The sequence below is a fragment of the Danio rerio genome, chromosome 4 (assembly GCF_049306965.1).
Source record: "Danio rerio strain Tuebingen ecotype United States chromosome 4, GRCz12tu, whole genome shotgun sequence".
Taxonomy (NCBI): Eukaryota; Metazoa; Chordata; class Actinopteri; order Cypriniformes; family Danionidae; genus Danio; species Danio rerio.
Window position 1 is genome coordinate 44,605,083 of NC_133179.1, and position 26,044 is coordinate 44,631,126.

The window sequence follows — 26,044 nt, forward strand, 5'->3', positions numbered from 1 at the left end:
TCAGTCATGTTGTTGTAATGTTTTGAGAAGACTAGTAACACAATAAAAAAAAAAAATCGAAATCGTGAATCGGTCAAACTTTATAAAAAAACCTAGATTTTTTTTTTTTGCCAAATCGCCCAGCCCTATGTTGGTGTAAATGAGAACTAGTAGTACAAACAGTATTTGTCTTGTAACATTTGATGTAAGATAGTTTCAATCTTGCAAGAGTTTTACCATGTAAAATCTACATGCAGTCTGTTAATGATTGACCCTTTCTACGTGGGCACGGGGTGTGGCCCCGCCCTTCATGGCAACTGCTCATTGGCAGACAGTGCCATAGGGATGGATCAGACCAGGTCACTTAAAAACGCCCTGCAACAAAGAAACTTTGCTTTGAAACCGCACGAACTTCTGCAAACCGACTTTCAGCAGTCCGTCACCTCAGTAACCCAGAACTACCCACCCACGAGCGGGGGAATTCCAAGGACGTCACAGAAGCCACCAGCCAATCAGGAGCACCGTGTTTCCCCAAGGCCAGCTGGCGAGGGAGATTCATCTTCAGCAAAAGTGCAAGTAACAAAAAAACGTTGTCTCTTACTGATCTGGGGCAGATAGATCGTAAACAGTTAAAGATAAGCCATATCTCTGCTTTTGTGGTTTCTCATGTGTTATTCTAAGATCTTGTTAGAGGTATTAGAATTAATTTAGGATGGTTGTCAAATCATTTTATATCCTCTAACCTGCCTCTGTGTGTGCGAGTTTGTTGTTTGCTTATTACGTAGTTAGTTTCATGTATCGTAGTGTAGCTCAATAAATCTTTTTTTCTCATTTTGTAAGAACTGTGTTCTTGTTTATGTGTTTTTAAGTCATTCCCTCGAGCTGTAGATCTTGTTACCTTGCTAAAAGTTAACTCAATACTGTGTTATGTTATTATCGTTGGCCACGTAAGTAATATTAACAAGGTTGGTAAGATACGATGACTTCTATTTGCAGGACAAATGGTAGATAAAGTGTGAATCTTTTAACCTGATTCAGTCTGACTCAATTCAGTCAAATCAATGATTCAAATCTTTAAGATCCGGTACATTGAAATAAGCTAATAAACCCTGATCGATCTTAAAATGTTGGTTGATTCCCTAAAACACGATGAGCCGTACTGTAGAGAAACCATTCACTTGCACTTAAGCCACGGTCACACTGGACTTTTTCCCCCATAGATTTCCATTCATACGCACGCGAATGCGTCAGACCGGAAATGCAAGTTCGTGCAGTTTTGCAGTTCACTGCATTGTAAAGTTCAAGCTTGGTGAACTCTGACCTGCGAAATCACATCACTTGATAGTGTGAGACCTATCGAAGATCAAAACATGACTTCTCTGGACAGAAATGTAAAATATGGACCAAACGCTCTCCTTTTTAATGTCTAAAAATCTTGTTTAATCCCGCCCCTTTTTGCAGTGCCGTACAACAGAATTTTCCATGCTCAAACTCTAATGTGACCGCAGCTTCGGTGTGGAAAGAGTTTCAGCAACTCCTCAGACCTTAATAAACGCATGAAGACCCACACTGGAGAGAAACAATTGACATGCACTCAGTGTGGGAAGAGTTTCAACGAATCAGCAAACCTTAATGACCACATGCAGATCCACACTGGTGTGAAAGAGTATATGTGCTTTGAGTGTGAGAAGACTTTTATTACAGCTCTAAAATTTAAACTGCACCAGACGATTCACACTGCAGAGACTGTATAAATGTTCACAATGTGACAAGAGATTTAATCGGTTAACACATCTGAAAACACAATAGAGGATGCATACAGGAGAGAAACCGTACAGATCTGATCAATGTCTACAGAGTTTCGCTCATTCGATGCAGCTTAAGAGATGTTTCATAAACTAATTTCGAGAGGAGCACATGATATGATTGAGCACTGCTGGCCACACATCCTTAATCAGTAATAATCCAATCAGAGTGATCCTAGCTTAATATAAACGGATCACTTTCTCCTTATTGCTCTATCTTCGTTTTGGAAGAATGCTTCCCACTACAAACGCTCCAGCATTTAACCTATGCTTCAGCATCATTTAACCTTCCGACATGAAAAACAAACAAACAACAACTCCTCCAGCCAGAACCCCCCTCTCCTCAAAACTTCACCCGATGCCTCGCCTGCAATCGAGCCTGAATCCCCGCAAGACGCTGGCACATCAGGGGCCTCATGTACGAAGACTTGCGTGGAAATCATACTAAAACATTGCGTACGCACAAAGCTGAAATGTGTACATTTTTCAGAAGTATGAAATTCAGATGTATGAAACACTGCGTACGCTAAATCCCACGCATATTCTTTTGTACATCCAAATGAACGTAAAACTGAGTGCAACATGCACGAGCGCAAAACCCCTCCCTGCCTCCTGAATATGCTAATGACTCTACTTTGGCAAAACCAAAGGAAAAAGCAATGGCAAAAGCATGCGAAAAGAGAAACTTTGAACAGAATGTGAATTAGAGGTGTCCTTTCGGAGGTAGACCAGAGAAAAACGGTGTTATTTGGTGTTATTTGTTTGTCCACCGGAATTAATAACAAAAGAAAAAAAAAATTGAGTGGGAGAGTTTAGCTGATGCGGTTAACACAGTTGGGTCTGAACATCGCACTGAGTGTAGTAAACAGGAAAAAGTGTGATTTATATGTGTAAAATGTTGCAGTACTCCTAACAGTCTCTGTGGCGCAGCTCGTAAAATGCAAGAGCATGAAATCGGTTCGAATCCAGCGTCTGATTAACTCATTTTCCTTCTTTTCCCCCACTGCATATCAGATTTTGCCTACTATTTATCACGAAGAAGACAAGTAGGAATCATTAATAAGTGTGCATCATATTTTATTTGCACATTTACTGAATGGAAATGTTTCTGATTCACATATGCAAATTCATCTTCAGCCCACACCCTTAATGCCATATTCACTCTAGACTTTGGTTTTGAGATGTTCTGAGCTAACATCAAAATTTCATCCAACATTATACCACAGCATAGCTGATCTAACTTTGCAGGATGAAAAACTCCCCCCCCCCCCCCCCCCCTCACCGCCCCACCACCACCACCAAACACACACACACACACAACCATTTCAAACCCTCTTAGCTTCTTATACCTCAAGAGAGTAAAACCTTATCAGGGAAGCCCAGCTGATCCTCACCAGCAGACCTCCACCTGCATGCATTTCTAGGCCTCTTTCCCTCTTTTCTTCCTTTAATTTTCCCTCCAAACTCCAATTGTTCCTTACTTCCATTCACTCTTATTTACCAGCTCTGACACATTTAGGGGTCACTCAAATTTCAATTGCCGTAGCAGCAATGCTCTAATCAAGCTCATATATAAGCTTCCTATACCAGTATCATCACACTCCCCTGCATAAATACAGCAGCATATGCTTATGCAGGAGCACACATTGCCTCCACACGGACCCACTGCACCTCTGCAGCAGTAGAGAAGCTCAGCTGAGCTACAATCCCATATAGCGCAACTGCAGCGACGTTCTAGCCGACCCCTTATTTACTCTCACCTCTACATATCACTAACGACAGGGTTTTACATTCTTACGGGAACATGCATGACTATACTACATTGACTACCAGTGCACCTCTGCAACAGTAGAGGAGACACCCTGCCAAGTTACATTAACCCATAGCACCACTGCAGCGGCTCTATAGCTGTGCCCCTCTTTTATTTATTCTTCATATCAGTATTGACTATATTAAGCACTCATAATACTCCAATGCTGACTACCATTGCACCTCTGCAACGGCAGAATTGCTCCGCCGAGCCTTATTCTCCCTCTGCATCTTAAATGTGTCGAAAGAGTTTTAAAAAAGGTATTAAAGGTGTTGAATTACTTTCTCTCATTTCTGTATACTATTTTTCAAAATATAAGCAGCCATCACAGATGCACAAAGAGCTTTTACAGTGTAAGAGTTGAAAAATTGCAAATATTTTGATATCTTTGACCATTCAAAACATGAGCTGAAAACAGAGACATCTTTTGAACCACTGTGAAGGGTGTGACTTTTCCACTAAGTGTGAATGCCTTTTGTTATACACACACCCCCTTCCTTGAGGGAATTCTTGGATTATTTAAGGTAAGGGTTGAGAAAGGCTCAGGGCGATTCTGCCTAACCAGATCAGCCCATAACATAGGGCCTGCTCCATGTTATGTATATTTCAAAGTCAGGATATGCATCTTTTCATCTTGGATTTGTCTTTGATAATTTGATGTTTTGTATTGATCGTTTACAGAGATGTATAGTAACGAAGTAGAACTACTTCACTACTGTACTTAAGTACTAAAAGGCAGTATCTGTACTTTACTAGAGTATTACTTTTTTCTCCTACTTCCACTTTTACTTAAGTACATATTTTCCATGAGTTTAATACTGTGGAAATATAAATTTATATCATCTAATTCCAAATGAACAATAATCTACGTATAACTAAAAAGTTATATTCTCTGGTTTTTAATTATATTATTTCATTGACATGCCAGCTAGGAGGGACATTTAACCTTTATCTCTCTGACTACAGGCTAAGCCAGTGATGCAAATGCTTTAAACGACTCTGTCTTTGTCTTCGGGTGTTGCTTTTATGCTACAGAAACCCTATGTTAATTAACTTGTGTGGTCAGTAGCTGGGCCGTTTTTTAACACCTATGCCATGCTGACTCCAATACTGAATTTGCATGCTTTGTTTAGCCATATCCCCTCCTCCTAAGAACACAATATAGCCATGAAATCTTTGTCTTAATTCAGACTTGTGTGAGACTTGTGAGAGACTTGTGAAAGAACTTGCAGACTGCGGACCTCTAGTAGGCTCTTGCAGACACATGGACATCTTAAAGACGCTGTATGACTGCAGATTAACCAACACGTCTCAATAAAGGAATTCTGCTTGTTCCGAGTCTCCTGGACTGGGTTCTCTCTTCTTTTTCACTCATTTATTTTTTTTTACAACAATTCTTTTACTCCGATAGATTTTTTATGTGCTGCATCGTTACTCGTTACTAGGGGTGTCAAAATGATTGATATCAGTTCAGTAATAGGTCATAACCGGTTATTACTTGATGACGTCATTTATCTCCTATGCGCGATGTCGCAATACTATGGCGAAGGACGGAGGCGCGAGGGCGAGGCGGCACAGCATACAACCCGCTAGTTTACTATTAGGGAAAAATGTTGTAAAACTTCACCCCTGCCTATCTCTCGCTATCTCACTTTGGACATTTGACCCGCTGGCCAGTTTGTAAGGTAACTTTTCCTATCTTCTTAGCTGTTAAAGCTGTGGATCCAGACATGAGCGTGTCTCATGTGCAATTAAGTTTTCTCCACTGTGTCTATTACCTGTGATAATCGCGTATTCTTCCCGCCATGGGTGAACAGCGCTTATATTTCTAAAGCCCTTTCTGTTAAGGACAATAACCAATCATAGCCGTGTAAGACCCGCCTGTCAGCGCTCAAAAAGCAGGCGGGATAATATTGACATGAGTTTATTAGCTGTAAATGCTCATGCTGTCTTCTGTGCATGAGTTTTGTTTGATACATCCAGAAAGAGTGTTTTCTTTGAGCAGGTCAAATTAAGGGCACAGTTTGTATATCTTACTGCTGTATTAAAGGACAAAATTGTATTACAAAGAACCCTTTAACTGTCACACCAAGACAAAAGCAATAGAAATTTTTTTGATTGCATTTCTTAACTCCTAATGTCGCTAGTTAACACAATCCGTGCATTTTTATTCAACACATCACATTATTTCTAAAATATCAGCCTCTACCAAATGGTTGAGATGTAGGTTTATGGTAAAAGTACCAGAATTAATAAATATACTACAGAAAATATTAACTGTAAGACCAATTTCATTAAAAACATAATAAAAATAAATAAAAATTATTACTAAATCATAGCCATAAGCCATAAAATATTTCAGATTTTCATTTAACAGTAATATACACATTTTCCTGTTTTTTTTACAATACAATCAAAATCAAGTGAATTTGTGAAGCAGGATTTAGTTTGCTTGTTTAGTTTAGTTTTACGAGTGCTTCCAGAAGACAGAACTCCTGTTTATTGTGGTATTAACCAATCAAACTTCAAAACTCCCAAAGTGTGAGTGTGTGTGTGAGTGAGAGTGAATAATGTGTGAATAAGAGAAAACAACAGTGTGATTTTACCTGTGTGTGCGTCTGTGTGTGTGTGTGTGTGTGTGTGTGTGTGTGTGTGTATTTGTGTGTGTGTGTGTGTACGCGACAGACAGTGTGTGTGTGTGAAAGAAAGTCTGTCTGCGTGCGTGTTTGCGTGCATGTGTGCGTGTTTGTGTGCATGTGTGCATGCATGCGTGCGTGCGTCAGTCTTCATCAGTATCATCATTGATGTTAATGAAGTGTCCTCCAGGATGCTGCTGTGTTCAGATCAGCTCATTCTTGTCTACAGGTTGATCTTCTTCATTGTTTCTCTGTTGTTTGAGCACAAATAATAAAAGTCAATGTCAAATCCACTGCTGATATTAGAATGTGATGATGAACATGGAAATGTCTGAATCCTGTCTGAATCTCTGTCAAATCTTGAATTGACTGTAGAGAAATCCAGCAGCTCAATGAATAAAGGAGAAATGAAGTGTGACATTTGTTTCTGCTCTTCTGATCTTCTTCTTCTTCATGATTTGACTTGAACTGAACAATAAAAGCACATTTATTCCAGTATTTACTGATCTGTTCATGTTAGTTGATGACAATAAAGTTGTTCTCTGTTAGTTCTTGTTGACTCTCAGTGCATTAACTGATGTTCACAAGCACAACTGTGGATTAATAATGCTTCAGTAAATGTCTGATCACTCTCATTCATCAGGAGTCAGTAACTAGGGTTAATAAATGCTCTACAAGATTCATTTACTGTTCTGAATTAACATTAACGACACTTTAATGTAGTTTGATCATCATAAGACACACAAATACACCAACAGTAGAGTTAAATCTCCATCACATGTGGAGTTTTCTCCATCACTAACACACACTTGATGACACTCTTACTTTGAGATTCTGATGAGTGTTTCAGCAGTTTTTCTTCTATAATCAAGACCACACACACACACACGCACACATGCATATTATTCACAATTATTTACTCAAGTGAAGCCTTGACAGTATTACAATGCAAGGTTATGACTTGTTGCCTCTCAGAATACCGAAGATTGAGTGTGATTGAGCATTTTTAAAACAAGTTATTAGAGCTGAAATAAAGTCTTAAACACACAAGACTGCTGCTCTTAAACTGTCTCTTATTGTAATGAGGCTAAATGGGCAGGTAAATTTGGAGCTTTAAGCTTCTTTAAGTAAAACAAGAGTTAAACAATCTTAAAAACAATGCTAATAACCTCCCACATTCTGCTCCTGTATAATCATGGGCGTAAATCTGATTTAACAGTAGGGGGGGACAATAAATATAAAATTTCTTTTGAGCATTTTTTTGAAAGGAACACAAAAAATACAGCCAAATTGTACTAATAAAGATATGTCCCCGCAGTTAAAAATTGTTTCATCATAATTATTAGTACAGCATGGAGACTACATCATTATGATTATTGTCAAAGTTTTCTCAGGTTCAACGACAGCAAATTTTTCTTCAAAACTATTTATTGCACTGTTTGTTGTGTTGTTTACAGTCAACTGACTGACTCCTGAAGCAGAATAAATGCAGGAAAAGACATTTTCCATACTCATAATGACTAACTTTAAAAACATTAAAATAGCCCATTATGACAGTGTAAACACTATATACTTTTAAATGTCACACACTTACTGTATCACGGTTATCTCTGTACACACAAACACACGTCGCGAAATGCGGAAGTTTTTTTTCGTTCCATTTGGCGAGCGTTATTCCATAACACTCTCATTAGTTCTTGCTTCTTATGTGCGTCTAATACCCCAGTTTGTCACGAAAGTTTTATCATGAATGAAATGTTCATGAGTTAAAGTGAAACTGCCGAACTGCAGTTAAAGTCAGGCATCCTGCTGATTTGATTCAGAAGGGCACTTGTCAGACGGCTCACCGGTCAGGTATACATCCGCGCATACACTCTTAAAAGAAACGGTTCTATATAGAACCAAAAATGGTTCTATCAAGCGCTTCATATATGGAACCCCAAAAAGGTTCTAAATAGAACCATTTTAAGGGTTCATTAAATAGAACCCCAAATGGTTCTTTCACTCTTAAAATAAATGGTTCTACACAGCAAATTTTAGATAGTAGATTTAACTACCTTGGAGTTAAAATTAACACTCCCTCAGAGTTTATATGGGAATCACTATAAGTGTTAAAAATAACACTTTTGAAAGTGTTAACATTGTCAACACCAAGAGAGTGTTAATAAGCAAACTCTTGTTGTGTAAAATATCTGTTCAATTTCTGAAAAAATACCAGCAGCTGTGGTTGCCAGAATCTTTTTGTGAAAAACATGGAAGTTTTATATAACTGTATAAATTTACAAAAAATAACCATATATCATGAACTAATACAATATTCAGTTTACAAAATCATAGCTTAGTGCACAAAAATGTAAAGTCTTTAGATGCAATAATGTTTTCATGTGTGATGGCAAGTAGCAAACAGATTTTGACAGCATTAATAACTACACAGTTACCTTTAAACAAAAGAAGATGCAGCATAACATCAAATTTTCTTAGTTCATCTTGGACTTGAACAGAGACGCTATTATCCTCCACAATGGTGACACAAAAACAGTTTTGCTGTTTTTCTTTCTTTTTTCATTTTTAGATTTTAAGGAAAAATACCAGCAGCTGTGGTTGCCAGTAATCTGCTGTTTTTCACATTCATAAATTCAGTTCACAGAATATTTCTGTTAAAAGCACATTCAACAGTCTGTATTTTTTATCGATCTCACACTGCAAATTTTAGATTTGGTAGATTTAACTATCTTAGAGTTAAAATTAACACTCCCTCAGTGTTTATATGGGAACCACTATAAGTGTTAAAATAACACTTTTGAAAGTGTTAAAAATTTTAACACCCAGAGTGTTAATTAGCAAACTGTTATTGTGTAAAATATCTGTTTAATGTATGTCAAAATACTGGCAGCAGTGGTTGCCAGTAATCTGCTGTTTTCAACATTTTACATTCGTAAATTCAGTTTTCAGAATATTTCTGTTAAAAACAAATCCCATAGTCTGTATTTTTCATTCGAACACACGTAAGCCTTAAATTCCAGAGCAAAATCCTAACTAGTGTCCTCACTACAGAGGGCTGAACACTCAGACAGTGATGAAGTTAATGAGACAATTAAGTGTCTAATTAAAGGAGGATTGAGAATTGTTGATGAACAACTGTTAACAAGCAGAATCACTGAAGGACAGAAAAACACAAGCCAAAACCAAAGATGAAATCAACTGAGAAAAAAAAACTCTAAATAAAATAATAATCAATAAAAATAAAACAAATTACACAATAAAAAATGTTATTTTTCAACATCTTTAAAAAAACTCATCACATTAAACAACTTATCATGGAGCTTCACCTATTACTGACCTTTGACTTTATTTCTGTCATGTGAACAAAAGTTCTGTTGTTCATTTGAAGTCACCATGATGGAGGACAGAGTCTGCTTTAGTCAGGCTCTTCAACTTCTTACTTTAAATGTCTTTTATTTTGGCTGCTATAGTTAGTGTTAATCACACTATTTATACATATAGCATGGAAAGCCAAAAGAAAATAAAAGTGTGAGTCTGAAGAGATTATTTATGATATCATAGCCATCCTTTCCTGCTTGTTTTTTAATTCAGTATCATATTAATTATGTGTGAGAAATAAATAATATATATAAATGAAACCACTGAAGCTCCAACGATTAATGACTTTATAACAATTTTAAAAACACCATTTACAATGAGATTGGTCCTAATAGGAATGGACCAAAATGGCTTTGTTCGAAACAGACAGGCCTTTCATAACATCAGGCGAGTACTAAATATCGTTCATGAAATGGATGGCTCTAAAGATACAGGTATTTTATCGTTAGATGCAGAAAAAGCATTTGACAGAGTCGAATGGTCCTATTTATTTGACATACTCAGCCGTTTTGGATGTGGACAGAATTTTTGCCAGTGGGTGAAGACCTTGTATCAAAGTCCAACTGCAGAAGTAATTACCAATAACTTAATCTCCAAACCATTTAATTTATATCGTGGCACACGTCAAGGCTGTCCACTTTCTCCTTTATTATTTGTAATGACTTTGGAACCTTTGGCAATAGCAATTAGAACTCACCCATTTATAAAGGGAATTGAAATTGCAGGTGTAGAGCATCGGATATCTCTCTACGCAGACGATATTGTTTTATTTTTAACAAAACTTAAAGATTCAATACCAAATCTTAACAAATTGATTAATAAATTTGGAAAATTTTCAGGTTACAAAGTTAACTATTCAAAGTCATCTATCCTCTTTCTTAATGAACAGGAGAGACAAAATCCAGTAATACAACACCCTTATGAAACTTCTGTAGACTGATTTGGATATTTGGGAATCAAAGTTACTCCACAAGTAAAAAATCTTATCTCAGCCAATTATACTCCTCTGATAACTCAGGTAAACGAAAGTTTGAACAGATGGATGTCTCTTCCTCTCACTACTATTGGAAGGGTGAATACCATTAAAATGAATATTCTCCCTAAATTTCTATATTTGTTTCAGTCAATCCCCCTGACCCCTCCTCCTTCCTTTTTCTCAAATATGAAAAAGGCATTTATTAAATTTATTTGGAATAATAGACGCTCAAGGCTTCGCTTATTACTCCTGTATCTTCCTTATGAACGAGGCGGGCTGCGACTCCCTAATCTTTTTTGGTATTTTAAGGCAGCTCAGCTAAGATCTGCATGTTATTGGTTTGCTGGCTCACCTAGCATTCCATTGATACAGATTGAAAAAAAATGTACAGGCAATTTGAGTCTTGACACATATTTATACTCTGATTCTTTAAAGAAACTCAAACAAAATACATCTAACCCATTTGTGAGAGCCACTATTTTATCATGGCATGAGTCACAGGTTGAGCTGGGAGAAACCCCGGTACTTTCTAAATTCTCTCCCATTTGGGGTAATTCATTATTCGTACCAGGGAAATCAGACAAGGGTTTTAAGCTGTGGTTCCAGAAAGGCTTGCAAAAGATATCAGATCTTTATGAAGATAATATATTGATGTCCTTTGAAACCTTAAAGGAAAGATATTGTAAGAATTGAAATATTACAAATATTCTGATATCTTTGACAATTCAAAACATGAGCTGAAGACAGGGCCAATGAACTCCACAACCCACCAGGGGGGAATGCGTGAAAAACCAGTTCCTGCTGCATTTGCATCTGACTATGCTGAGACTCAGCTTCATCCCCCCAACTCACACATATGGCCATTTCAATGTTTGAATGTTCTAGAATTAACCAAACTGACTTTAACCATCATGTTTGATATCATTTGAAATGTCTCAGTGCGATTGGTACAATGGTCTCATTCTCTCAGAAATAGACATAATCAGAACAATAAATATATAACTTCAGGCATCTTTTGAACCACTGTGAGGGGTGTGACTTTTACACTAAGTGTGAATGCCTTCTTTGTTATTCACACCCCCTTCCTTGAGGGAATTCTTGGATTATTTAAGGTAAGGTCTAAGAAAAACTCAGGGCGATTCTGCCTAACCAGATCAGCCCATAACATGGCTTGCGCCATGTTATGTATATTACAAAGTCAGGAATGCATCTTTTTCATCTTGGATTTATCTTTGATAATTTGATGTTTTGTATTGATCATTTATGAATTGACTGATTGAATTGGCATAATACATTTACCTGACTAATAAATTGTAATGTTTGACCATATTTTGCTCACTCTGTAATTCTGTAATTATTAATTTAAGTAGATTACGCTGTATCCTTGTTTCCGCACGTCTTGCGTCAGGTCAGTAGACGGACTAAAATCCAATTGAGATGGAGCATTGGGCACACTAATTGTGTTTTAGGGATCCGGCTGACTCTTGATATTGATTCATGTGTACTTAGGTGGAAAGGGCGATAACTTCCGTCTAGGTCAACAAGGTGTTGCACGACTAACCTAGATTGGGTACCCGACCTTTGTTTGAAGGTAATATTATTCTAAACTAAGTTCATATGGGAAACCATGGGCTTGGTGAAAACCAAAGTTACTATAGAGTCCAGTAGTCGGGTACATTTATATTAATGCCCTAACCTCTAATTAGAAATGATGATTGTCTTAACTCAAAGGTGTACATCTAAGCGGGACTAACTAAAGTATTTTAGAACGAGCGCGCTGGTAGCGGCCATCTAAAGTATTAGTCAATTTACCTCTGTTTAATATTCAAGACTGACCGGAGTGTGACCGTGAGGGACGCCTTCGGCCGAGGCGATTTCTCTGAGCGACATGAGCACCCGAATGAACGGATGTAATAGTTACTAGTGAAGACAAACGGTTCAAACATTTATCTAAATTACATATTGATATAATCTTCTTAATGTTTTATAATTGGAGTCAGATAAAACGAGGATAAATATATTAATATTCTAAACCATCTCATACTAAAATTGGAGTCAGATATGAGTTAAGTTTAATATAAATCAACATTGTGCACTGGAAAGACCGAACATGCAGTGAACCTTCATCCACCAGTGGACACCGGCATTGGGCCAACTGGGTGGACCTTACAATATAAAATTCCTCAGTCTCATTTTTTTAAGTATCTTCAGATCCGTAATTTTATAAGATCTAAAATCATTCATATTAGTGTCCGACCCTAAGTAGTTTAGAAGAAATTGCAGTTAAAGATCCCAGTGCCAAATACTAAATTTCTACACTATATAGCAAATTTGTTAATGCTTCCAAAGAATCTACAAATCATAAAAGACTGGCTTGGATTGAAGACTTTCAAATAGATATTAGAGAAAATGAATGGGAAGAAAGTTGTCTTCAAGCGCAAACATTATCAATCAATACCCGTTTTAAATTAATCCAATATAATTGGGTAATGAGAACATATATAACACCAGAAATGTTAAATAAATTTAATAGAAATATTCTGGACATTTGTGGAAAATGTTTGACTTACAAGGGCACACTGTTCCATTGTGTTTGGCAATGTGAGCACTTGCAATTCTTTTGGAAAGAAATAATTGGTGTAATCTCTAAAACTATTGGTAAAGAAATCCCTTTTTGCCATAAAATCTGTATCCTTGGTCTTTTCCCACCTGCCTTATCGCTGAAGTCATATAAAAAGAAGTTTATAAATCTGTGTCTATTACATGCAAAGTGCCTGATTGCCATTCACTGGAAAAGTACTCATGCTCCATCTTTGTCACTCTGGATTAAGGAAATGTCTTCCTGTATAGCAATGGAAAGGTTGACTTATTCAATCAAACAAAAAATGCACATATTCTACAAGATTTGGGACTTCTTCCTTCATTTTTTAAATAACAGTGCACTGACTGTTTAGTAATCCCAAACAATGTGACTGTTAAAATACACTGTGTTTGTAATGACTAACTTTAATATAATTTCACTGGATGGTATATGTTGAAATGTCAATTTTTTAATTTTTTGGTATTTATTTTTTTATATATTTTTAATTTTTAACAAAATTGCCCTTTTTATTTTTATCTTTAAGTTTATTTTAGTTAATCTTTATTTTCTATTTATTTGTTTTTGTATTACTTTCCTCGCATGAGAATGCATTTTTTTATTCTGTTCCTTTCTTTTTTTACATTTTTATTTTTATTTTGAACGTCGGGATGGGGCGGGAGTTCTTTGATTGGTATTTGGTTACTAATACAGTAAGAATGTATCACACCTTTCTGAAACAATAAAAGTGTTAAAAAAAAAAAAAAAGCCACTCTCCCATAATCTGAGGGAAAGGTGCAGTTTGGATTTGAACCTAGCACCTGCTGTTCCCAAGACAGGTGCTCTGGCCAACTTAGTCTTAACACTAAAAGAAAAAACCTCTGGATACGATACTTCCAAACGCAGTTTCATCTAAGACAGTGGGGGGGAAGCAAAAATTACTGTGCTTTCTACTCAGTTACTTTGCACATGCATAAAGAGGCTCTTGTACGACAAATCCAAAAGGCGTGATCTCAACAATAGGTGGCAGTTACTTTTCCCCAAAACCACAGGTTGCCGACGAGTCATTCCTCAAGCCCACTAGGCCCTACACCGTTTTCTAATCTCCCTTATTTAAAACAGCTCAATTAAGTCATCTGCTTTATTGTAGAGTACCCCTAGTATCTGAGCCTGCACTGCGCAATGAAAGAAAGAAGCAAAACGGGATGGACAGATGCCTAAAATGTTAGAAACGCACCACACCTTAAGTCAGTGAAGAAAAAGAGCAAAGCTTGCAACTCTGGTGGGACTCGAACCCACAACCTTTGAATGGCTCAGCTCACAACCTAAAAGTCCAATGTGCTATCCATTGCGCCACAGAGCCTAAGTGCTCTGCTTCCTCTAGAACTGTTGGACAGAAAGCACTTTTTAGTACTCTCTGGCCCATGAATGAACAGCCAACTGCAGACAAGGCACTGCTGGAATTCAAAGCCAGGATCTCCTGTTTATTAGACAGGCACTTTGACCAACTAAGCCACAGCGCCAAATGACCTTGATACTGGCTAAATGTTTAATTCCAAAAAAAAAAAAAAACTAACAACGGTAGCGCTGCATGTGGGAATGTCTGGACTTGAAATATTAAAGTCCAATTGGTTAGGCATTACCACACTATGCTATATAAAGGCATCGTCCAAAGCCCTCTTGAGCAAGCAGCGTTCTTAAGGATTTGAGTTTTGTTAAGAAACCGACTGCTAAACATCCCGCTGCGTAAACACTCGTTACTCTTAACAAAAGCAAACACGAAACCTGTACATAAGGCACTGCTGGGATTTGAACCCAGGACCTCCTGTTTACTAGACAGGCACTTTGACCAACTAAGCCACAGCGCCAACGCTGAATAGGAGGCAAGACGTTTTTGCACACAGAGACTAAAAAAAGACAGCAAGTCTTAAAATGGCAAGCAAAGAGGTTGTTTAACTGTATTTGTCGCACTATTCATTACGCCTCAAAGCTATACAATTTTATAATTCATTCCGATGAGCTCTATAAAACAAGCACACGCACCACCTGGACTAAGGCGCTGCTGGGATTTGAGCCCAGGATCTCCTGTTTACAAGACAGGCGCTTTGACCAGCTAAGCCACAGCGCCACAGAAATTCACAGTAAGAGACATTTGCCCGATAACAAAAATCGAAGAAAAAAAATAATACACAACAAAAACCAGCATGTCAGGATGCAGAAAATGCTGACAAGCCGGACGCGGTCCTTTAGAGTCTGGATGATCATGTCTCAAGCCTGACCATGTCATCCAAACCCAGAGTCAGCTCGGAAAATGGAAATCAGGACAAACATATGCTATCGGCCATTGAAAGAGTTTCAGATCAGAAAGCCACTCTCCCATAATCTGAGGGAAAGGTGCAGTTTGGATTTGAACCTAGCACCTGCTGTTCCCAAGACAGGTGCTCTGGCCAACTTAGTCTTAACACTAAAAGAAAAAACCTCTGGATACGATACTTCCAAACGCAGTTTCATCTAAGACAGTGGGGGGGAAGCAAAAATTACTGTGCTTTCTACTCAGTTACTTTGCACATGCATAAAGAGGCTCTTGTACGACAAATCCAAAAGGCGTGATCTCAACAATAGGTGGCAGTTACTTTTCCCCAAAACCACAGGTTGCCGACGAGTCATTCCTCAAGCCCACTAGGCCCTACACCGTTTTCTAATCTCCCTTATTTAAAACAGCTCAATTAAGTCATCTGCTTTATTGTAGAGTACCCCTAGTATCTGAGCCTGCACTGCACAATGAAAGAAAGAAGCAAAACGGGATGGACAGACGCCTAAAATGTTAGAAACGCACCACACCTTAAGTCAGTGAAGAAAAAGAGCAAAGCCTGCGACTCTGGTGGGACTCGAACCTACAACCTTTGAATGGCTCAGCTCACAACCTAGAAGTCCAATGCGCTATCCATTGCGCCACAGAGCCTAAGTGCTCTACTTCCTCTAGAACTGTTGGACAGAAAGCACTTTTTAGTACTCTCTGGCCCATGAATGAACAGCCAACTGCAGACAAGGCACTGCTGGAATTCAAAGCCAGGATCTCCTGTTTATTAGACAGGCACTTTGACCAACTAAGCCACAGCGCCAAACGACCTTGATACAGGCTAAATGTTTAATTCCAAAAAAAAAAAAAAAAAACTAACAACGGTAGCGCTGCATGTGGGAATGTCTGGACTTGAAATATTAAAGTCCAATTGGTTAGGCATTACCACACTATGCTATATAAAGGCATCGTCCAAAGCCCTCTTGAACGAGCAGCGTTCTTAAGGATTTGAGTTTTGTTGAGAAACCGACTGCTAAACATCCCGCTGCGTAAACACTCGTTACTCTTAACAAAAGCAAACACAAAACCTGTACATAAGGCACTGCTGGGATTTGAACACAGGATCTCCTGTTTACTAGACAGGCGCTTTGACCAACTAAGCCACAGCGCCAACGCTGAATAGGAGGCAAGACGTTTTTGCACACAGAGACTAAAAAAAGACAGCAAGTCTTAAAATGGCAAGCAAAGAGGTTGTTTAACTCTATTTGTCGCACTATTCATTACGCCTCAAAGCTATACAATTTTATAATTCATTCCGGTGAGCTCTATAAAACAAGCACACGCACCACCTGGACTAAGGCGCTGCTGGGATTTGAGCCCAGTGTCTCCTGTTTACAAGACAGGCGCTTTGACCAGCTAAGCCACAGCGCCACAGAAATTCACAGTAAGAGACATTTGCCCGATAACAAAAATCGAAGAAAAAAAATAATACACAACAAAAACCAGCATGTCAGGATGCAGAAAATGCTGACAAGCCGGACGCGGTCCTTTAGAGTCTGGATGATCATGTCTCAAGCCTGACCATGTCATCCAAACCCAGAGTCAGCTCGGAAAATGGAAATCAGGACAAACATATGCTATCGGCCATTGAAAGAGTTTCAGATCAGAAAGCCACTCTCCCATAATCTGAGGGAAAGGTGCAGTTTGGATTTGAACCTAGCACCTGCTGTTCCCAAGACAGGTGCTCTGGCCAACTTAGTCTTAACACTAAAAGAAAAAACCTCTGGATACGATACTTCCAAACGCAGTTTCATCTAAGACAGTGGGGGGGAAGCAAAAATTACTGTGCTTTCTACTCAGTTACTTTGCACATGCATAAAGAGGCTCTTGTACGACAAATCCAAAAGGCGTGATCTCAACAATAGGTGGCAGTTACTTTTCCCCAAAACCACAGGTTGCCGACGAGTCATTCCTCAAGCCCACTAGGCCCTACACCGTTTTCTAATCTCCCTTATTTAAAACAGCTCAATTAAGTCATCTGCTTTATTGTAGAGTACCCCTAGTATCTGAGCCTGCACTGCACAATGAAAGAAAGAAGCAAAACGGGATGGACAGACGCCTAAAATGTTAGAAACGCACCACACCTTAAGTCAGTGAAGAAAAAGAGCAAAGCCTGCGACTCTGGTGGGACTCGAACCTACAACCTTTGAATGGCTCAGCTCACAACCTAGAAGTCCAATGCGCTATCCATTGCGCCACAGAGCCTAAGTGCTCTACTTCCTCTAGAACTGTTGGACAGAAAGCACTTTTTAGTACTCTCTGGCCCATGAATGAACAGCCAACTGCAGACAAGGCACTGCTGGAATTCAAAGCCAGGATCTCCTGTTTATTAGACAGGCACTTTGACCAACTAAGCCACAGCGCCAAACGACCTTGATACAGGCTAAATGTTTAATTCCAAAAAAAAAAAAAAAAAACTAACAACGGTAGCGCTGCATGTGGGAATGTCTGGACTTGAAATATTAAAGTCCAATTGGTTAGGCATTACCACACTATGCTATATAAAGGCATCGTCCAAAGCCCTCTTGAACGAGCAGCGTTCTTAAGGATTTGAGTTTTGTTAAGAAACCGACTGCTAAACATCCCGCTGCGTAAACACTCGTTACTCTTAACAAAAGCAAACACAAAACCTGTACATAAGGCACTGCTGGGATTTGAACACAGGATCTCCTGTTTACTAGACAGGCGCTTTGACCAACTAAGCCACAGCGCCAACGCTGAATAGGAGGCAAGACGTTTTTGCACACAGAGACTAAAAAAAGACAGCAAGTCTTAAAATGGCAAGCAAAGAGGTTGTTTAACTCTATTTGTCGCACTATTCATTACGCCTCAAAGCTATACAATTTTATAATTCATTCCGGTGAGCTCTATAAAACAAGCACACGCACCACCTGGACTAAGGCGCTGCTGGGATTTGAGCCCAGTGTCTCCTGTTTACAAGACAGGCGCTTTGACCAGCTAAGCCACAGCGCCACAGAAATTCACAGTAAGAGACATTTGCCCGATAACAAAAATCGAAGAAAAAAAATAATACACAACAAAAACCAGCATGTCAGGATGCAGAAAATGCTGACAAGCCGGACGCGGTCCTTTAGAGTCTGGATGATCATGTCTCAAGCCTGACCATGTCATCCAAACCCAGAGTCAGCTCGGAAAATGGAAATCAGGACAAACATATGCTATCGGCCATTGAAAGAGTTTCAGATCAGAAAGCCACTCTCCCATAATCTGAGGGAAAGGTGCAGTTTGGATTTGAACCTAGCACCTGCTGTTCCCAAGACAGGTGCTCTGGCCAACTTAGTCTTAACACTAAAAGAAAAAACCTCTGGATACGATACTTCCAAACGCAGTTTCATCTAAGACAGTGGGGGGGAAGCAAAAATTACTGTGCTTTCTACTCAGTTACTTTGCACATGCATAAAGAGGCTCTTGTACGACAAATCCAAAAGGCGTGATCTCAACAATAGGTGGCAGTTACTTTTCCCCAAAACCACAGGTTGCCGACGAGTCATTCCTCAAGCCCACTAGGCCCTACACCGTTTTCTAATCTCCCTTATTTAAAACAGCTCAATTAAGTCATCTGCTTTATTGTAGAGTACCCCTAGTATCTGAGCCTGCACTGCACAATGAAAGAAAGAAGCAAAACGGGATGGACAGACGCCTAAAATGTTAGAAACGCACCACACCTTAAGTCAGTGAAGAAAAAGAGCAAAGCCTGCAACTCTGGTGGGACTCGAACCTACAACCTTTGAATGGCTCAGCTCACAACCTAGAAGTCCAATGCGCTATCCATTGCGCCACAGAGCCTAAGTGCTCTACTTCCTCTAGAACTGTTGGACAGAAAGCACTTTTTAGTACTCTCTGGCCCATGAATGAACAGCCAACTGCAGACAAGGCACTGCTGGAATTCAAAGCCAGGATCTCCTGTTTATTAGACAGGCACTTTGACCAACTAAGCCACAGCGCCAAACGACCTTGATACAGGCTAAATGTTTAATTCCAAAAAAAAAAAAAAAAAACTAACAACGGTAGCGCTGCATGTGGGAATGTCTGGACTTGAAATATTAAAGTCCAATTGGTTAGGCATTACCACACTATGCTATATAAAGGCATCGTCCAAAGCCCTCTTGAACGAGCAGCGTTCTTAAGGATTTGAGTTTTGTTAAGAAACCGACTGCTAAACATCCCGCTGCGTAAACACTCGTTACTCTTAACAAAAGCAAACACAAAACCTGTACATAAGGCACTGCTGGGATTTGAACACAGGATCTCCTGTTTACTAGACAGGCGCTTTGACCAACTAAGCCACAGCGCCAACGCTGAATAGGAGGCAAGACGTTTTTGCACACAGAGACTAAAAAAAGACAGCAAGTCTTAAAATGGCAAGCAAAGAGGTTGTTTAACTCTATTTGTCGCACTATTCATTACGCCTCAAAGCTATACAATTTTATAATTCATTCCGGTGAGCTCTATAAAACAAGCACACGCACCACCTGGACTAAGGCGCTGCTGGGATTTGAGCCCAGGATCTCCTGTTTACAAGACAGGCGTTTTGACCAGCTAAGCCACAGCGCCACAGAAATTCACAGTAAGAGACATTTGCCCGATAACAAAAATCGAAGAAGAAAAAATAATACACAACAAAAACCAGCATGTCAGGATGCAGAAAATGCTGACAAGCCGGACGCGGTCCTTTAGAGTCTGGATGATCATGTCTCAAGCCTGACCATGTCATCCAAACCCAGAGTCAGCTCGGAAAATGGAAATCAGGACAAACATATGCTATCGGCCATTGAAAGAGTTTCAGATCAGAAAGCCACTCTCCCATAATCTGAGGGAAAGGTGCAGTTTGGATTTGAACCTAGCACCTGCTGTTCCCAAGACAGGTGCTCTGGCCAACTTAGTCTTAACACTAAAAGAAAAAACCTCTGGATACGATACTTCCAAACGCAGTTTCATCTAAGACAGTGGGGGGGAAGCAAAAATTACTGTGCTTTCTACTCAGTTGCTTTGCACATGCAAAAAGAGGCTCTTGTACGACAAATCCAAAAGGCGTGATCTCAACAATAGGTGGCAGTTACTTTTCCCCAAAACCACAGGTTGCCGACGAGTCATTCCTCAAGCCCACTAGGCCCTACACCGTTTTCTAATCTCCCTTATTTAAAACAGCTCAATTAAGTCATCTGCTTTATTGTAGAGTACCCCTAGTATCTGAGCCTGCACTGCGCAATGAAAGAAAGAAGCAAAACGGGATGGACAGATGCCTAAAATGTTAGAAACGCACCACACCTTAAGTCAGTGAAGAAAAAGAGCAAAGCTTGCAACTCTGGTGGGACTCGAACCCACAACCTTTGAATGGCTCAGCTCACAACCTAGAAGTCCAATGCGCTATCCATTGCGCCACAGAGCCTAAGTGCTCTGCTTCCTCTAGAACTGTTTGACAGAAAGCACTTTTTAGTACTCTCTGGCCCATGAATGAACAGCCAACTGCGGACAAGGCACTGCTGGAATTCAAAGCCAGGATCTCCTGTTTATTAGACAGGCACTTTGACCAACTAAGCCACAGCGCCAAACGACCTTGATACAGGCTAAATGTTTAATTCCAAAAAAAAAAAAAAAAAACTAACAACGGTAGCGCTGCATGTGGGAATGTCTGGACTTGAAATATTAAATTCCAATTGGTTAGGCATTACCACACTATGCTATATAAAGGCATCGTCCAAAGCCCTCTTGAACGATCAGCGTTCTTAAGGATTTGAGTTTTGTTAAGAAACCGACTGCTAAACATCCCGCAGTGTAAACACTCGTTACTCTTAACAAAAGCAAACACGAAACCTGTACATAAGGCACTGCTGGGATTTGAACCCAGGATCTCCTGTTTTCTAGACAGGCGCTTTGACCAACTAAGCCTGAGCGCCAACGCTGAATAGGAGGCAAGACGTTTTTGCACACAGAGACTTAAAAAAGACAGCAAGTCTTAAAATGGCAAGCAAAGAGGTTGTTTAACTCTATTTGTCGCACTATTCATTACGCCTCAAAGCTATACAATTTCATATTTCATTCCGGTGAGCTCTATAAAACAAGCACACGCACCAGCTGGACTAAGGCGCTGCTGGGATTTGATCCCAGGGTCTCCTGTTTACAAGACAGGCGCTTTGACCAGATAAGCCACAGCGCCACAGAATTTTACAGTAAGAGACATTTGCCCGATAACAAAAATCGAAGAAGAAAAAATAATACACAACAAAAACCAGCATGTCAGGATGCAGAAAATGCTGACAAGCCGGACGCGGTCCTTTAGAGTCTGGATGATCATGTCTCAAGCCTGGCCATGTCATCCAAAACCAGAGTCAGCTCGGAAAATGGAAATCAGGACAAACATATGCTATCGCCCATTGAAAGAGTTTCAGATCAGAAAGCCACTCTCCCATAATCTGAGGGAAAGGTGCAGTTTGGATTTGAACCTAGCACCTGCTGTTCCCAAGACAGGTGCTCTGGCCAACTTAGTCTTAACACTAAAAGAAAAAACCTCTGGATACGATACTTCCAAACGCAGTTTCATCTAAGACAGTGGGGGGGAAGCAAAAATTACTGTGCTTTCTACTCAGTTGCTTTGCACAAGCATAAAGAGGCTCTTGTACGACAAATCCAAAAGGCGTGATCTCAACAATAGGTGGCAGTTACTTTTCCCCAAAACCACAGGTTGCCGACGAGTCATTCCTCAAGCCCACTAGGCCCTACACCGTTTTCTAATCTCCCTTATTTAAAACAGCTCAATTAAGTCATCTGCTTTATTGTAGAGTACCCCTAGTATCTGAGCCTGCACTGCGCAATGAAAGAAAGAAGCAAAACGGGATGGACAGATGCCTAAAATGTTAGAAACGCACCACACCTTAAGTCAGTGAAGAAAAAGTGCAAAGCTTCCGACTCCGGTGGGACTCGAACCCACAACCTTTGAATGGCTCAGCTCACAACCTAGAAGTCCAATGCGCTATCCATTGCACCACAGAGCCTAAGTACTCTGCTTCCTCTAGAACTGTTGGACAGAAAGCACTTTTTAGTACTCTCTGGCCCATGAATGAACAGCCAACTGCGGACAAGGCACTGCTGGAATTCAAAGCCAGGATCTCCTGTTTATTAGACAGGCACTTTGACCAACTAAGCCACAGCGCCAAATGACCTTGATACTGGCTAAATGTTTAATTCCAAAAAAAAAAAAAAAACTAACAACGGTAGCGCTGCATGTGGGAATGTCTGGACTTGAAATATTAAAGTCCAATTGGTTAGGCATTACCACACTATGCTATATAAAGGCATCGTCCAAAGCCCTCTTGAACGAGCAGCGTTCTTAAGGATTTGAGTTTTGTTAAGAAACCGACTGCTAAACATCCCGCTGCGTAAACACTCGTTACTCTTAACAAAAGCAAACATGAAACCTGTGCATAAGGCATCTCCTGTTTACTAGACAGGCACTTTGACCAACTAAGCCACAGCGCCAACGCTGAATAGGAGGCAAGACGTTTTTGCACACAGAGACTAAAAAAAGACAGCAAGTCTTAAAATGGCAAGCAAAGAGGTTGTTTAACTCTATTTGTCGCACTATTCATTACGCCTCAAAGCTATACAATTTTATAATTCATTCCGGTGAGCTCTATTTAACATTATTAATCTATCATTATTAATCATCTATGTAACATTAATTACAACAACACAATTATTATATGATTGTTATAGATGTTATATGACGTTGTTTGTTAAGATTAATGTTAGCCGACCAAGCACACTGTACAGTTTTACTACAAACATTTTAATGCAGTTATTATACATTACTTCACTTTATATTGTCATTTACTACCATAGTTACAATAATGCCCGTGCATTATTCTCACACATTAATCAATCACTTCTCTAATAATAAATATAAGGATCAATTCATCAGTCATTAATTATAAACAAATAGTATAATAACGCTCACATATCACTACATCACTAATCATAAACTTATCTAATAATGCTCACGCATAATACATCACTAATCATAAAGCATAAAACAATATGGATCACGCATGATTGCATCACTAATAATAAACCAATAATATAAGGGTCACAATTTAATCCATCACTAATAATAATAACATTATTATTAGTGATGGATTGATGTGTGACCCTTATATTGTTGGTTTATTATTAGTGATGCAATCATGCATGATCCATATTAATTAATTAATAACTGCATTAAAATGTTTGTAGTAAAACTGTACAGTTTGCTTGGTCGGCTAACATTAATCTTACCAAATAACGTTATAAAACATCTATAACAATCATATAATAATTATTTTGTAGTAATTAACGTTACTGTAATGGTTATTCATTTAAACCACCTTGTTAAAAAAATACTTACTTTGCAATTGGTTTCCGAATTAATCCGCAACGAAATCTTTTATTACAGTACAAATCATGGATGGTATAAGGGCTCTGATTGGCCATAGCGTTCATTGTAACTCAGAACACGATTGGCTGCCTTAACCAAGAATAGGGTGAATCTTGATTCCAGCTCACAAAGTGATTGGCCGGTGTGACCAAGAATAACCACGACTTACAAGTGGCAGTATGAGCTAACCGGCCACTTACTGCCAAGCTTAATAAAAGTCTTCCAGTTGGTGCTGCCCAGGCTAAAGAAAAAAAATATTAAAAAAAAAAATTATAAAACGGCCTTGCCAGAAAGTAGCAGAATGTCAATACAAGGCGGTGGCAATGTGCATTGATTTCTGAGTAACTCGTCATTCGGCATGCAGGGATCCTCACACGTTTACTGGAGCAGGACCAGGTAGGGCCTTCAGTCACCTGCCCCTTGTGCACAAAATAGAACAACACCACTGTTTTACAACCCCGGGATCGAACCAGGGAACTTTAGATCTTCAGTCTATTGCTCTCCCAACTGAGCTATTTCAACTGCCTTTTCACAAGTATCCTGCAGCATTCATGTCTGTGAGACTAAGCAGAATCCTGAAATGCCTCTGAGGCCTTAAAGGGTAAAATGTTAGCCAGTACGGGGATCGAACCCGCAACCTTGGTGTTATTAGCACTACGCTCTAACCAGCTGAGCTAACAGGCCACTTTCTGCCATGTTTGCTAAAAAGCTCAGAGTAACTGTCATTTTCTTCAAGAGATAAGAATGCTATTCCAGCTTTTTTTGTGCGGTGCTGGTAAAAAAACAAGGTCCCACCAAGATTTGAACTCGAATCGCTGGATTCAGAGTCCAGAGTGCTAACCATTACACCATGGAACCTCAAGTCTTCTGCTTGGTGCTGCTCGGGCTAAAGAGAAAATAATGTAAAAAAGAAAACGGCCTTGCCAGAAAGTAGCAGAATGTCAATACAAGGCAGTGCCAATGTGCATTGATTTCTGAGTAACTCGTCATTCGGCATGCAGGGCTCATCACACGTTTACTGGAGCAGGACCAGGTAGGGCCTTCAAAAGAAAAGCGCACTATTCCAGGCATTTTGACGACTAAACGGCAGGCAGGGCAAAGAGGCCACCACAGAGCAAATGTGATCTTTTTTTTCTATTTTGACCACGTCGAAAATCGCCAACTATTGATTGCTGTGAGGGGAATTAGCTCAAATGGTTAAGCGCTTGCTTTGCATGCGAGAGGAAGCGGGAACAATGACTGCATTCTCCACCTCTGTTTTCATGCCTTTTTAAAGCGAAAAGGTTTAAAGTGAAACTCTCCTGATTTAATCATCACCAGAAGTGACGTGACCATCTGGAAGTAAGATAACTTTTTGGTGAAGTGGAAGCAGTTGGACTTAAGGGTGCAGCAGCTAGGCTTTTTGGGTGCCTTTCGGTCACCTAACTCTTGTGCCCAAAACTGAAAAACAACACTACTTTACCGAACCCTGGTTCTAACCAGGGACCTTTAGATATTCAGTCTAACACTCTCCCAACTAAGCTATTTCAGCTGCCGTTTCATAGTTTTTTTGCAGCGTAGACGTGTGTAAGACAGAGCAGAGCCCTTAAATGCATCTGAGGCCTAAGAGGGTAAGAGCTTGGCCAGTACAGGGATCGAATCCACAACCTTGCCGTTATTACCACCGTAGTCTAACGAGCTAAGCTAACCGGCCACTTCCTGCCTAAAGCACTAGAAAGCCCAGAGTAAATGTCATTCCCTGGCCTTCAAGAGATTAACATTCTATTCCAGCTTTTTTTTGTGCGGTGCTGGCAAAATAACAGGTCCCACTGAAATTTTAACTCAGATCGCTGGATTTAGAGTGGTCACCATTACACCATGGAACCTCAAGCTTGTTGTGTGGTGCTGTCAAAGCTGTAGGGAATGAATAAAAAAAAAAACGGCCTTGCAGGAATGTAGCAGAATGTCAATCCAAGGTGGTGCCAATGTGCATTGATTTCTGAGTAACTGAGTCATTCTGAGTCATTCGGCATGCAGGGCTCCTCACACGTTTACTGGTGCAGGAATAGGTAGGGCTTTAAAAGAAAAGCGCACTATTCCAGGCAATTTG

General features: G+C 39.6%; 23 non-coding genes across 23 annotated transcripts; all 23 read right to left on the reverse strand.

Annotated features, from left to right (window-relative positions):
- Positions 1 to 14,614: 14,614 nt before the first annotated feature.
- Positions 14,615 to 14,688, reverse strand: trnai-aau (transfer RNA isoleucine (anticodon AAU)). The gene has a single exon. It is a non-coding gene; the product is annotated as a tRNA-Ile (tRNA).
- A 271-nt stretch (positions 14,689 to 14,959) lies between these two features.
- On the reverse strand, positions 14,960 to 15,033 carry trnat-agu (transfer RNA threonine (anticodon AGU)). The gene has a single exon. It is a non-coding gene; the product is annotated as a tRNA-Thr (tRNA).
- A 186-nt stretch (positions 15,034 to 15,219) lies between these two features.
- trnat-ugu (transfer RNA threonine (anticodon UGU)) lies at positions 15,220 to 15,293 on the reverse strand. The gene has a single exon. It is a non-coding gene; the product is annotated as a tRNA-Thr (tRNA).
- A 745-nt stretch (positions 15,294 to 16,038) lies between these two features.
- trnar-ucu (transfer RNA arginine (anticodon UCU)) lies at positions 16,039 to 16,127 on the reverse strand. Its single transcript is given in 2 exon segments — positions 16,039 to 16,074; positions 16,091 to 16,127. It is a non-coding gene; the product is annotated as a tRNA-Arg (tRNA).
- An 86-nt stretch (positions 16,128 to 16,213) lies between these two features.
- trnai-aau (transfer RNA isoleucine (anticodon AAU)) lies at positions 16,214 to 16,287 on the reverse strand. Its single transcript has one exon. It is a non-coding gene; the product is annotated as a tRNA-Ile (tRNA).
- Positions 16,288 to 16,561: 274 nt separating this feature from the next.
- On the reverse strand, positions 16,562 to 16,635 carry trnat-agu (transfer RNA threonine (anticodon AGU)). Its single transcript has one exon. It is a non-coding gene; the product is annotated as a tRNA-Thr (tRNA).
- A 186-nt stretch (positions 16,636 to 16,821) lies between these two features.
- trnat-ugu (transfer RNA threonine (anticodon UGU)) lies at positions 16,822 to 16,895 on the reverse strand. The gene has a single exon. It is a non-coding gene; the product is annotated as a tRNA-Thr (tRNA).
- A 745-nt stretch (positions 16,896 to 17,640) lies between these two features.
- On the reverse strand, positions 17,641 to 17,729 carry trnar-ucu (transfer RNA arginine (anticodon UCU)). The gene is given in 2 exon segments: positions 17,641 to 17,676; positions 17,693 to 17,729. It is a non-coding gene; the product is annotated as a tRNA-Arg (tRNA).
- An 86-nt stretch (positions 17,730 to 17,815) lies between these two features.
- On the reverse strand, positions 17,816 to 17,889 carry trnai-aau (transfer RNA isoleucine (anticodon AAU)). The gene has a single exon. It is a non-coding gene; the product is annotated as a tRNA-Ile (tRNA).
- A 274-nt stretch (positions 17,890 to 18,163) lies between these two features.
- trnat-agu (transfer RNA threonine (anticodon AGU)) lies at positions 18,164 to 18,237 on the reverse strand. Its single transcript has one exon. It is a non-coding gene; the product is annotated as a tRNA-Thr (tRNA).
- Positions 18,238 to 18,423: 186 nt separating this feature from the next.
- On the reverse strand, positions 18,424 to 18,497 carry trnat-ugu (transfer RNA threonine (anticodon UGU)). Its single transcript has one exon. It is a non-coding gene; the product is annotated as a tRNA-Thr (tRNA).
- A 745-nt stretch (positions 18,498 to 19,242) lies between these two features.
- Positions 19,243 to 19,331, reverse strand: trnar-ucu (transfer RNA arginine (anticodon UCU)). The gene is given in 2 exon segments: positions 19,243 to 19,278; positions 19,295 to 19,331. It is a non-coding gene; the product is annotated as a tRNA-Arg (tRNA).
- An 86-nt stretch (positions 19,332 to 19,417) lies between these two features.
- trnai-aau (transfer RNA isoleucine (anticodon AAU)) lies at positions 19,418 to 19,491 on the reverse strand. Its single transcript has one exon. It is a non-coding gene; the product is annotated as a tRNA-Ile (tRNA).
- Positions 19,492 to 19,765: 274 nt separating this feature from the next.
- Positions 19,766 to 19,839, reverse strand: trnat-agu (transfer RNA threonine (anticodon AGU)). Its single transcript has one exon. It is a non-coding gene; the product is annotated as a tRNA-Thr (tRNA).
- A 186-nt stretch (positions 19,840 to 20,025) lies between these two features.
- Positions 20,026 to 20,099, reverse strand: trnat-ugu (transfer RNA threonine (anticodon UGU)). The gene has a single exon. It is a non-coding gene; the product is annotated as a tRNA-Thr (tRNA).
- Positions 20,100 to 20,845: 746 nt separating this feature from the next.
- Positions 20,846 to 20,934, reverse strand: trnar-ucu (transfer RNA arginine (anticodon UCU)). The gene is given in 2 exon segments: positions 20,846 to 20,881; positions 20,898 to 20,934. It is a non-coding gene; the product is annotated as a tRNA-Arg (tRNA).
- Positions 20,935 to 21,020: 86 nt separating this feature from the next.
- On the reverse strand, positions 21,021 to 21,094 carry trnai-aau (transfer RNA isoleucine (anticodon AAU)). The gene has a single exon. It is a non-coding gene; the product is annotated as a tRNA-Ile (tRNA).
- Positions 21,095 to 21,368: 274 nt separating this feature from the next.
- Positions 21,369 to 21,442, reverse strand: trnas-aga (transfer RNA serine (anticodon AGA)). The gene has a single exon. It is a non-coding gene; the product is annotated as a tRNA-Ser (tRNA).
- A 186-nt stretch (positions 21,443 to 21,628) lies between these two features.
- trnat-ugu (transfer RNA threonine (anticodon UGU)) lies at positions 21,629 to 21,702 on the reverse strand. Its single transcript has one exon. It is a non-coding gene; the product is annotated as a tRNA-Thr (tRNA).
- A 746-nt stretch (positions 21,703 to 22,448) lies between these two features.
- On the reverse strand, positions 22,449 to 22,537 carry trnar-ucu (transfer RNA arginine (anticodon UCU)). Its single transcript is given in 2 exon segments — positions 22,449 to 22,484; positions 22,501 to 22,537. It is a non-coding gene; the product is annotated as a tRNA-Arg (tRNA).
- An 86-nt stretch (positions 22,538 to 22,623) lies between these two features.
- Positions 22,624 to 22,697, reverse strand: trnai-aau (transfer RNA isoleucine (anticodon AAU)). The gene has a single exon. It is a non-coding gene; the product is annotated as a tRNA-Ile (tRNA).
- A 1,868-nt stretch (positions 22,698 to 24,565) lies between these two features.
- trnai-aau (transfer RNA isoleucine (anticodon AAU)) lies at positions 24,566 to 24,639 on the reverse strand. Its single transcript has one exon. It is a non-coding gene; the product is annotated as a tRNA-Ile (tRNA).
- Positions 24,640 to 24,741: 102 nt separating this feature from the next.
- Positions 24,742 to 24,813, reverse strand: trnaq-cug (transfer RNA glutamine (anticodon CUG)). The gene has a single exon. It is a non-coding gene; the product is annotated as a tRNA-Gln (tRNA).
- Between the last annotated feature and the right edge of the window lie 1,231 nt (positions 24,814 to 26,044).